Source organism: Heteronotia binoei, chromosome 1 (assembly GCF_032191835.1).
Source record: "Heteronotia binoei isolate CCM8104 ecotype False Entrance Well chromosome 1, APGP_CSIRO_Hbin_v1, whole genome shotgun sequence".
NCBI classification, from domain to species: Eukaryota; Metazoa; Chordata; class Lepidosauria; order Squamata; family Gekkonidae; genus Heteronotia; species Heteronotia binoei.
The window spans coordinates 99347875-99360049 of NC_083223.1; the positions used below are offsets into that span (position 1 = coordinate 99347875).

The 12175-nt window shown below is 38.5% G+C and overlaps 1 protein-coding gene across 1 annotated transcript in view; it reads left to right on the forward strand.

Annotated features, from left to right (window-relative positions):
- ARMC2 (armadillo repeat containing 2) overlaps positions 1 to 12175 on the forward strand; it is a 74532-nt gene that overhangs the window by 11845 nt on the left and 50512 nt on the right. The window lies entirely within an intron of this gene.

Genomic DNA, 12175 nt, shown 5'->3' on the forward strand with positions numbered 1-12175 from the left:
CAAAATCATGAGTCTTGAACTGAATAAAGTTTGAGTCCAATGGCACCCTTAAGACCAACAAAACTTTAATTCTGGGTATAATTAAACTTTATTGGTCTTAAACTGGACTCAAACTTTGTTCTACCCACCTGAGTCTTGAATTGAGTCACTTCAACAATAATTTTGCAGAATAAAATCTGGTTTCTGCAGCCAACAAGTGAAGCTGACTGAATAAGGCAAGCAGCACCCTTTTTGTACAGTTCATCCTCCCCTTTTTGTATGCTGCTTTGGTAGTTCTGTGAGAATGAGGATACTGAGGGGCTGCTGGAGGCAATGCATTTTCACATGAATGCCATTCACTCCCAATGTTCCTTCCATGTGCTTTTTCACTTTATATAGAAAATTTCTATGCTATCTGTCCAGGGAAGCTGCCAAGGTCGGCTTACAAAATGAAAAGTGTAAAAACACCATAAGTTATTCATTAAACCCCAGCCAGAGCATAAGAATATAAAAGACTGATCAGCTTAAAATGAGTCTCACAAAGGTCTCAATCTGCAAGCAGGTATCTGCTGGTACACAAGGCAAATTGAGCTGCAGAGAGGACAGCAAGTGCTTTCCTATTGCGCTGGAAATCTATCGCTTGATCTTCCTGTTTGCTGCTGCTAAAAATTGCAAATAATAATAATAATGAACAGTTGGTAGATTCCTGTTTGCCACGTGTTCCTTAATTTTGTATACTCCTGTTTTTTGTTTTGTTTTTTGACAATAGCAAATCAGGAGAGAGACATGTATAGAGCTATGCATTCAGGATCCAGAACACCAGCTATTAATACAGTTTCCGGTTGATATCACTTTCTTGTACTTTTTCTTCTTTGAAAAGCAAAAATATGTTTCTCCTAAATTGCTCTCAGGAGGATTATTTTGTTTATTAATAACTATTATTAATAATAGTAAGGTGCTTAGAGGCCTGGTTGCAGGGTTTTCTCTGCATCCCCTAGAAGAGTGTTCCTGAGCGTGCATTAGTCACAACAGCCACAAAAATTAGACCAATTTTATTCACTGGTAGTGACTGTTGGCTTGTGATGTCCTTAATGCCATTAAGGTGAGTAAGATGCTTGTTTTGTTTCCATTTGGTATTGAATTCACTAATGGTTATTGGCCCCTAGGTCCACTTATCTTGCTTGCCAGTGCATCTGCTCTGCTTAGGACTGTGTACATGCAATTACATGCTGTTGCAGATGAATCTGACAGTTTTGAGAGGTCAAGGGATGTAATAATACCTAATTAATTCTTACATTTGGTATTCAGAGCTTTCTTTCCCACCAAATAAAAGCTATTCTGTGTCAGATCTCCTGGCTGTGCCAGTAGCTGATCAGTGCCCACATTTTTAAAATAAGCTTTCAATGTTAAAGTGCCCTGTGGTTGTTTAAAAATATTTCATAGTAAAACATAGTAGTACAATCAGCTGAAATGTTGTAACTGTGACCCTGATAGCATTGATAACTAAACCCTGGTTGTATGAGGAGCATTTTTAGAACCTAATTAATGAAAAACAGATTTATCCTGGAGGCAACCTAAGTCTGTAAGACCAAAACAATAGAGAGACTGGAAGGGAATGCTAAACACTGGACAGTTGAAATCATTTTCCGGGGGCGGGGGGGCAGGCAGGGAGGGAACAAGCAATGTGGGGGAAACCGATAGTGGAAAGAAATAGATATAGAGGAAGGAATACTAATTTGATTTGTGTTACTTCATATTGCTTATTTGGTACTGTAAATTCCATAAGCTGCATACCCATATATTGGTCTTCCAAAATTTGCTTTTGTTCTGCTCTTTTATAAGGCAGAAAGGGTGGAGATTAATTTTGGTACCTAGTGAATACTTGATTGCAGAAGGTTTGGCCTCTACTGTGCTTCATAATTTATGAGACTCTGCCTCATACAGAGTGATAATTGTTAAATTCCTGGGTATGCTCAAGTGTTTAATTTGGAGCTTACTTTCCAAAATCATTGTTGCAGAGTTATTTATTCACCTTCATATAAACGGATATTTCCCTCTCTACACTCCTTTGTATTTCCTTGACTATTATTTCCTTTGAACACTAGATGTGTAACTGCCCTGCATTTGAACCAGATTGTTCTATTTTAGCTTAGTTGTGGTTACTGAATATGGGTTGGCAATGCCTAACTGTGGTACTGAAATAGTCTGAAGGATAAAAAAAAATCTAATAGAAGTTGATTGATGCCCTTTAAGACCAGATATTTGTACTGACAGGAAGAATATTTTTTTAGGCATCTCTCATTTTAAAGAATAGATTCTAATAGGAATCTCTCATTTTAGAGATGTGCAGTTTGTTCAAGTTTGTGTTTGGAGTTACAACTTTTTTCCAGCTGCGTGATTGTAACATCCTTTTCTGACTGGTGCTTTTTCCATTTTATTTTTGTCTTGTGTTCCAGTTCTTGGAATATAAAAGTGGCACAACTATGCCATCTGAAGTACTGCCCAGTAGTTTCCTTGGCAATGTAGGCAATTGTAGGAAGCAACCAGACAAGACACATGTCCTGGGAGAATTGCTCCGCTTGCAAGCCAGCAGTCTTTATTTTTATAGGATTTTGGTCTTAGATTTTGTCATCACAATCACAAGACTCGCACAAGGGACATGCAAAACATTTACCGAAATACTGAAATCTACCATGACAATTATCCAGAAATAACTTATCTCAAGGTGACAGACGTAAGAACATCTCTGTTTCCCCACATTTGAGAAAGTCCCTGCTGACCTTTGTCTGGGTAGCTAGACTCGTGATCTTCCCACCCATCTAGTGGTTGCTGGGTCAAAAAGTCATGTAACTGCTCTCTATAACTGGGGCAGTGTTAAGTCTTTACTGCATGATGGGTAAGTGCTATGTGTTACTGATTCAGGGGTCCCTGGTCATGTTGAATGGTACCACATGTCATTCTTTTTTATTTATTTATATATTTTTGTGAGGCTGCATACAAAGGGCAGTGGAATAATGATTTGAGCTTGACATTCCCAGGAAGGAATGAAAACATAAAAATGGGATAAGAAAAATATGTTGATACGGATGGGGTGTTAGATAGGTAAGTGGGAAATAGGAGACAGGTGCTTGCATACTGGCACATCGTAGTATTTCACTTTATTCATCCAGAGAATGCATATGTTGGGGGAAAAGGTCCATTTCAGAGGCATACTTACGGGCTAGGCAGGCCAGCTTTTCTACCACAGAGCTACTGGAGTCTCTATCATGGGGCTGGATGTTCAGGCTAGCTGGAGAGGGCTTCTGCAACCTGCCACCTCTTTGCTGGAGAGGATTCACTAGGCCGCGTGACAAGCTACTCTCATGGTACTTAGCACTCTTTAATGTTCGCTTTTCCACCTTTTTGCATTGTTACCTTCTGGAGAGTGTATGCCAAATTGTATGATGTGCTCTCTATTAATCTCAAGCATTCAAGGTTGGGTATATAGTTAAAACAAAGATAGAGTGGGAATGTCAAGTATCAAAAGGTAATTTCTATATGTATGAGGGAAAACTATGTGTCTTGGTATTGGGGAATTTTTTGTCAATGGTCACTATTAGCTATGTTATAAAAAAATTCAAGATGAATATACATAAACAATAATAAGAATATAAAACTCATTTTAGCTTCTAGGTACATGAGCAGTAATAAGGGACATATACAAGTACATGTTATAAACTGAATCAATTCATGCGCCTTTATGGCAAGTAACATATTGTAGCCTAGGTGATTAAAATACACACATTCAGACATAGGTGAATATATGGCCAGAAATGGGCACTCCATACTGGCCATTATTACAATATAAAAACCATTTCAATGTTCATTTTTGTTTTAGTCTAACAAAAGGTCTTCTTTCTTGAATTCATGAAAAGTTTGGGTGTTTTATGCATAACAATCTTTTCACGGGGAAATGTGTTTTTATTGCAGCCAAAAGGTATTCAGTGGGGCTGCTGTTGTCATCTTGCTGGGGCCTCTAGCCTTTTGCTAGACAGAGAAATTTTCCTGGAAAGAAGTGGTTTCCATAACTCAGTTTGGATGGGGTTTTGTGGGGAAGCCCTCCTTCCAACATCAATGAGGCATAATTAAGCAAATTTTAGGACATCTGGGTAAATATGGAAGTACCTGGAAAACATACTTGGAGAAACAAACAAACCAAATAACAATAATAGATCTTTTCTTTTCTTTTCTTTTCTTGGCTATAAGTTGCCATAACTAAATTATCATATTTGTTTTGGACTGGAGACTTTCTTCTCCTCACATGAAGTTTCAGTTTGACAATGTCTCTGCCCTTCTAATATTAAAGGGTAAATTTTATATACCATATATTATACAGAATACAAAGTTGTAATATAAACCTATGTATCACTTCTCATGATTCAGGCCAGTGCACATCCATATAAAATAAAACATGCACCTAGAGATTCATGAGAGGCTTTTTACCTTGTTGCAACAGATGTGAATTTAAAAAAGAAAACATGAAATTGTATATAAGATTGGAGCTCCGGAAAATTAACAGAGTTTGAATTATCCCAGGATTAGGAAAATGGTCACAAAAAGAAGAAAGAAAAAAACTTTTGCTATAGCTTTGGAACATATGAAATTATTAAAAATAGGAAAAAACTTTAAAAACAAACAAAATAAAACTGAGGCCTCAATAAAACAATGCTAGCTTTAATCATACATGCATGTGAAGGATCAGATCCAAAATGATTAGAGAACTGGATCAGAGAATTTAAACCATTGGAAATCAGTGGGTTGATCAAGTCCCACTGAACCCCATTTTTCTCTGTGCCAGCCCTTTTAAAATTTGTTTTGTGGGTCTCACACAGGTGTGAGAATGGGTTTCAACAAATAACAAAATCCTAAAAGCAAATAATAATTAATCCTTAAACAAACAATTCTTAACAGACATACCAGCAATTCTTAAAACTATCATAATGAACATGCAGTTAAACTTGTCTTGTAGGTCTAGATTTCCTGCAAAGGATATAACTTCTGGTCAAAAACACAAAACAATTCTTAAATTTATTTATAATAAACATGCAATATATATATAAACTTAAGAGAAAACCTAGTAAAGAGCTTGCACAGCCAAGAAGATGTGTGTGGCAGTGCAAAGACAGAATTTAGAACTGATGTATAAAGCAGGGTGCGAAAACATGCACCTTGATGAAGAATGGTTGAAATAATAGGAAGGCTGAAACTTAAAACAAACAAATGGAAATGTGTTATCCAGTAGCAAGCCTGGCCAGGGCTGCAGACTGAATTAAAACACAAGATCAAGCAAAAATGGACCTCTACCGTGGTAAGAAGATGAAATATTGAAAGGATTTTCTAAACAGAACACTCAGAAAAAGTCAGACTCTAACAAGATACTCTAGAGGTATAAAACTAAATAGATAAGTATGTAGATGGAAATAACTATAAGAGAACAAATGAAGATACACATTTAAGAAATGCAGAACATTATTAAAGACTAGATTTCTAATGAAGACCAAGAGTTTTCAAGAATTCTGCCTAATGAATCACCAATAAATCTAGAAAAGGTATTTTTATGAGAAACATGATACTGAGAATAATTGGGTCACTGATAAGACAAGGTATTTAGTTTTTCAAGACTTAAAAGAGAAGATGCATAATGAGAGAGTAGTTTTATCCAAGGAAAGGTACAGATGTTTTTCTATAACACATGCTATAACTTTAAATGAAAAAGGTAACCAAAATTGGTGAGTCAGAATTTTAAAACATTGATCTTTGCAGAAAATAAAGATTTAGTATCAACAATAAAAAGAATTCTCAGATTTAAATGAATAAAAATTGTGAAACAATTCAAAATAAGATGAAAAATTGTGATAAATGTAAAACTAATAGCCTTAACAGGAAACAAAATACATAAATACAAACAGTAGAAACGAGTCATGGATTTCATTGTAAATTGTAAACACAGCAGCCACCAAATTTTTCTGGAGAAGGCTCTTGCCCAGCCTCTTCCAGCATTTGAGGCTGAGATTGAAATTAAGAATCAGATTTAAAAGACTTTGATGCCATGCCATCTTTAGCCAAGCAAATAGGACCTGCAAGAGAAAACATAGCAGCATGCCTGCGCCCCCAGGTAAGGGGGAACTGGATCATGCCAAGTTAATAGGACAAAATTCAATTTAAACCCACATTTTCACTCCTTTTAATTGTGTTTGAAAAGTGGTTTTAATGTAGGATTAGCATTTTTTTTTACAATAACTTGATCTGTGGAATTACATTAAATGTCATACTGGAATTAAATGTTTCATTGTATACAAAAATCAACAAATTTAGAAAAACAGGTAAAATGGGATTCAACAAAAGAAATACAGAAAGAGAGATAAAAGCCTTATTTAGCATATAGAAAACTAACAGGCACATAGCAAGATCTGTTATTATTTCCCCTGGTGCTCTTGCAGCAGGGAGGATGTATATCTGTACTCTATGCAAAAAAGCACTACGCTATTTATTGCACAGTGAAATTTTGTTCACTTCCTGTCTCTGTTCAAAAGGCAGAGAGAAAAAAAATGAAATGGCTATAAACACGTCTCTAATAAAAAATCTGGCTGGGGTTTTTAAAGTAATGTTATCGGTCTGTCTGTTCTCTATTGGCAGTAAAAAAAATTTGGGCTATTTTTCTGTCTTCATTGTACAAGCCTGTTGTTTGTGCCTGGCCCACCTTGCAGGGCTGGTGTGCAAGTTCAGAGCAGAGTTGTTAGCAATGAGAGAGACAAAAAAAATGGGTACATGTGTCAATGGCTTTTTGTTCCTACTAAGCATGCAATGAAATTACTAAGCAGGCAGGTTAAAATAGAAAAAAGGAAGTAGTGTTTTACTGTTACAGGAGGTGGTGGCACCTACAAGCATAGCCATTCCCAAGAGGGGGTTAGATAAAAAGCAGAGGTCCATCAGCAGCTGTTAGCCACAGTATGGATATACATATATATAGACATGTGTAAAAAAAGATCTTGGATTAATATTCTGCCCTCCACTCAAAAATCCTGGAGCAACTCACAATTTTCTTTATCTCCCTCCCTCACAATAGAGGTGGGTGGGGCTGAGAGAGCATTGACAAAAACTGCCCTTAACCAGAACAACCTCTGAGAGGGCTATGACCACCCAAGGTAGTTGTAAGGGAAGGAGTGGGAAATCAAACCTGGCTCTTTCAAATAAGACTTACACACATTTAATCACTATGCCAAACTGACACATATATTGGTTGTTGAATGACACAGAGTGTTAGACTGGATGGGCTGTTGGTCTGATCCAACACAGCCTTTTTTATGTTCTTATGTTGATTTGCACACTACACCGGTTAATAGCATAATCAGGAAATAATTAGTAAAGTTCCAATGTGCTAAATCTGATCAAAAACAACAAAAACTGGTCGTTTTGGCATTTTAGTCAAAAATAAGTATGACTGAAAGAAAGAATAGAGAAGTGACATCTGTCTTCAAATGCATTGCCCTGAGCAATCACACCAGAAGGATAAATAGTGAGCAATGAGAAAAGTAAGAACAGAAATTTAAAACCTGCAAGATTAAAAATATAGCCAATCAAATTAAGGTCAATTTGGAAAAATACATGTACCAGGAAATTTGATGAATCAAATTAAGTGTATATAAGGTATCAACTTTTAAGTTGAAAGCCTGTGTGAATAGAACTGAAAAGCCATTGCTCTGACAACAATCTCAGAAAAATGGAAGGCTGAGTAAACTTGAGACAACTATCTGAATCCAGCTTCCACCAGGATCAAACTTAGGGTGTAAGTAGACCTCAAGACTGCAGTACTGTAGCTTTAAAGCCATTGCTCTGCACCACGGGGCTCTTTTTGAATCCAAATTAGCATTTTCTTTGGCCAATTGCATCATCAATTTTCCTGCTGCATCAGGATTATCAATCTGTCTGCTGATGGATGCCTGAAGACAGTTGAGAAGGTTTAAATAGAGCTGTTGTGGCTTGTAACAAACCGTTGCAAAAATATGGGCTGGCTTCTCTTCTGTAACTACCTTAGCAAAGTCCTGTAAAGCACATTTCACACGGTGGTCATCAGAGAGTCCTTCTAAAAGATTTTGCACATTGGTTTCCTCTGTGACAATATCTTTGACAGTCTTCTGAGTTTCACTCAAGACAGAGTGGGGCAACACAGCAGAGTTAACAGCATGTTGCCTATTTTCATTCTGTACAGATGTTACTGGGCATATCGATAAAGAGTCAGACAACTCTTCCCCTGTCAAATCTACAGGGCAAACAGACAACATTTCTACCAATTCTGGGACATTTTCCAATTTAGTCTGATCAAGTTCCTTCTCTAAAACTTCACAGACCATGTGTCCCGGGACTTCAGATAGTGAGTCCACAGGTGGATCTGTTGGTGAAGGAGGAGGAAGAAGAGGAGAAGGAGGGGCAGGGGGCACAAGTTGAACACCTGTGTCTTTTAGGGAACAATTTTTAGAGAGGTGGCTGGGGTTACAAATAGGCATAAATTTCTCTACTGCATTCCTGCATTTATGCCAGGTTTGAAGAATCTTAACAGGAGATCGTGGTTCTATGTGGAGACTATAGCCAATTTTCTCCCAGTCTTTTAGTTTTAATGAACCACTTTGGGAATACCATGGACATCGTTGCCTAATCTCCTTAAGAAGACTCTGTAACTGAGAACAAGACACAGACCCGCTGGTCTTTTTCACTAAGAATCTCAGTTCCTCTACATGTTTCTGCTCAGCCTGTGATAAATTTGAACCCATTACTTACCAAGTGAAAGGGGTCGTGTAAACACGACGACGAGTGCACTTCTGGGGCCTTTCCTTCTAGGCGGTTGGTAAGTAGAACTGAGCGGCTACCGAAGCTTCTCTGCTATCGGAGTCGAATGCCCCACGTTGGGGCGCCACATGTAGGAAGCAACCAGACAAGACACATGTCCTGGGAGAATTGCTCCGCTTGCAAGCCAGCAGTCTTTATTTTTATAGGATTTTGGTCTTAGATTTTGTCATCACAATCACAAGACTCGCACAAGGGACATGCAAAACATTTACCGAAATACTGAAATCTACCATGACAATTATCCAGAAATAACTTATCTCAAGGTGACAGACGTAAGAACATCTCTGTTTCCCCACATTTGAGAAAGTCCCTGCTGACCTTTGTCTGGGTAGCTAGACTCGTGATCTTCCCACCCATCTAGTGGTTGCTGGGTCAAAAAGTCATGTAACTGCTCTCTATAACTGGGGCAGTGTTAAGTCTTTACTGCATGATGGGTAAGTGCTATGTGTTACTGATTCAGGGGTCCCTGGTCATGTTGAATGGTACCACAGGCAATAAACATACTTTTAAAATTTTTACTCCTAAGAAGTTGTCACCAAATTACCATTGAATGGCATAAATGGGAAGGACCACTGAAATCCAAGAAAATTTCTGTCTTAATGATTTATCAAAACTCAGATGATTGCCCTTATCCAGGAAATCCTGTAGATCCAAGGATCGTACAGATTAGTACATACATTGTCTCTGTGGAATTTTATTGCTTGTGCTGAGAAATGGAATTGAAAATGCACTGCAGGTTTCATAGATAACTGCTTTGTATGTTGAAAGGTGCAGCGGAAATTACAGATAATTTTAACACATTTTTGTATGTACTATACTATGTTCCCTGATTTTTTTAAAAAAAGTTAATCTATAAATTTTGTATAACAGATTACTCTAAGAGAGTGATGTTTTAAAAGTTTAAACATAGCATCCAGGTCCAGTTCACTGTCTCCTGATAGTGATCATCATGAACCTTTCAGGCCTCAATAGAAACCTAATGATGCCAGGGTTTTGTGTTCAATAATGGTGACCTCTTGTGGTATATGGTTTTATTGCAATATGTTTAGGTTTCTTAGCGAAACACCATATTTGGGGGGGAGGTGGATATACTCCCACATGAGATTATATTCCCCTTGAAAGGCTAGGTTCACAGTTTGGGAGTGCTGCCTAACACAGTGGTCGTCTTAGAAAACCAAGTAGCTGCAGTGGCTCAGAAAACTTTTGCCCAGCTTTGGCTTCACCTGTTCCTGGTTCAGTTAGATCTAGCTACAGTGATCCATGCCTTACTTAACTGGACTGTTGGGGCTACCTTTGAAGAGTATTTGGAATCGGAGCTAGTGAACAATGCTGCAGTTAGACTGCTGGTCAGGGCAAGTTACCAGGAGTGTATGACCATTACACTGGCTACTGATCCATTCCCGAGCACAATTCAAGGGGTTGTTTTTGTGTTTTAAAGCCCTATGTGGCTTGGGACCGGGGTATCTGAAGGACACATTTCTCCCATATTTTCTTGCCTTGAAATAAAGATAGCAGAAAGTGGAATTTTTGATGGCCCCACCAGTCAAAGAAGCTCTTCTAGTAGGCATATGATAGGGCCTTTTTGGTGTTAGCTCCACTATTATGGAACAACCTCTCCAAGGAGGTGTGCCTGGCCTCCTCACTGTTGATCTTCAGGAGACAGTTGAAGACAGTTTTATTTAGGACTACGTTTGACTGATTTAGTTTTATTTTTTGGCTGTCCTAATTGGAATTTTTAAAATCGTTATTTTATGGGGTTTTATAATTGTTTGATTTAAATTATTTCTGTTGTGTGTTTTGTAACTGTTTTATTTGTATTGTAAGCTGCCTTGTGTTCTGAAAGGGAGAAAGGTGGCTAATAAATGTCTTAAATAATAAAGTTCTGTTTAAAGCTGACATAAATCTGAAATTCTAAACAATGTATTAGTGATCTGACAATCTGATTTATGACACAAGGGGTTGTAATTTTTTTTGGGGGGGGGCGGATGTGGTAAGGATAAAATTCCTCCTTTTTTCGTTTTAATTATCCCAGTTAGGAGTTCCTATATAGTTTGTGCTCCTCCCCTTAAATGGATATGTGCACAGTCTTCCCACAGGATTGACTGACAGAACTGGTTGGCGATATAACATATTGTCAACTCCAGCTAGATCATAAGAGGATTTTGGGGAATGTGGACTTGACAGAAACTCAGCTTTTTATTGGAACCTTTCCATCCTTATACTGACCTGGAGTTAGCATACATGCACTAGTGTTTTTGCCTGAGTGGAGAGTATGTGCATTAGCTATGGAAATGATTTGAAGACAGGATGAAGGGATTGATTGGTCTTCCACTATTTTTGATAAAGGTGTGCTTCTGTTATAGGATATGCATCCTATTTGCCAAAAGCCTTCTAAGACTTCTTGGAAGACTGAGAATTCTTTGATGTATTTATTTATTTCTGTTAACTTATAGTCCGTCCTTTCCCATAATGGGCTCAAGGTGGGTTCCAGCACAATAAAACAATCAGATCAACAGTAAAAACAATCAAGAAATAAACCATACATTAATCAAGCAGTTAAAACAGATTAAAATATAAGCTAGTTAAGCCATTCAGAAGTTGAATTTGAGCGGCATGGCATGGTGTGGACACATCATTTAAGTCAATTGTAATTCGCCTGAGTTAAGCAACAGTGTTGGGAGGCCAGTGTGATGACATAATAGGATAAGGATGTCCTCTTCCTTAGCTATAGGCCTGGCGGAACAGCTCCGTTTTACAGGCCCTCTGGAATGGCAACAGATCTGGCAGGGCTCGAACCTCTAGAGGGAGCTGATTCCACCAGGCTGGGGCCAGGGTCAAAAAAGCCCTGGCCCTAGTTGAGGCAAGCTGGACGTCCCTTGGGCCAGGGATGGTCAGAAGATGTTGACCAGCAATGACCTCCGGGGCTCATATGGGGAGAGACGGTCCTGCAGGTATGCCGGTCCCAGGCTGCGCAAGGCTTTAAATGTCAGTACTGAAACCTTGAAGTTGATCCAGTGCTCAATTGGTAGCCAGTGCAAACTGCGCAGCATCGGCCATCTGCTCACCTGTATAGGCGATTCAGTCAGCAATCGTGCTGCCGCATTCTGCACCAGCTGGAGTTTCCGGGTCAGCCTCAAGGGCAAGCCTGCGTAAAGCGAATTACAGTAGTCCAGTCTGGAAGTGACTGTTGCATGGATCACTGTAGCTAAGTCCTGAGGGGCCAAATAGGGTGCTAGTTGCTTGACCTGCCGGAGATGGTAAAAAAAAAACACTGTGCAAACCACTTGCTTTGATCTATTTACTTTGTAGCCAC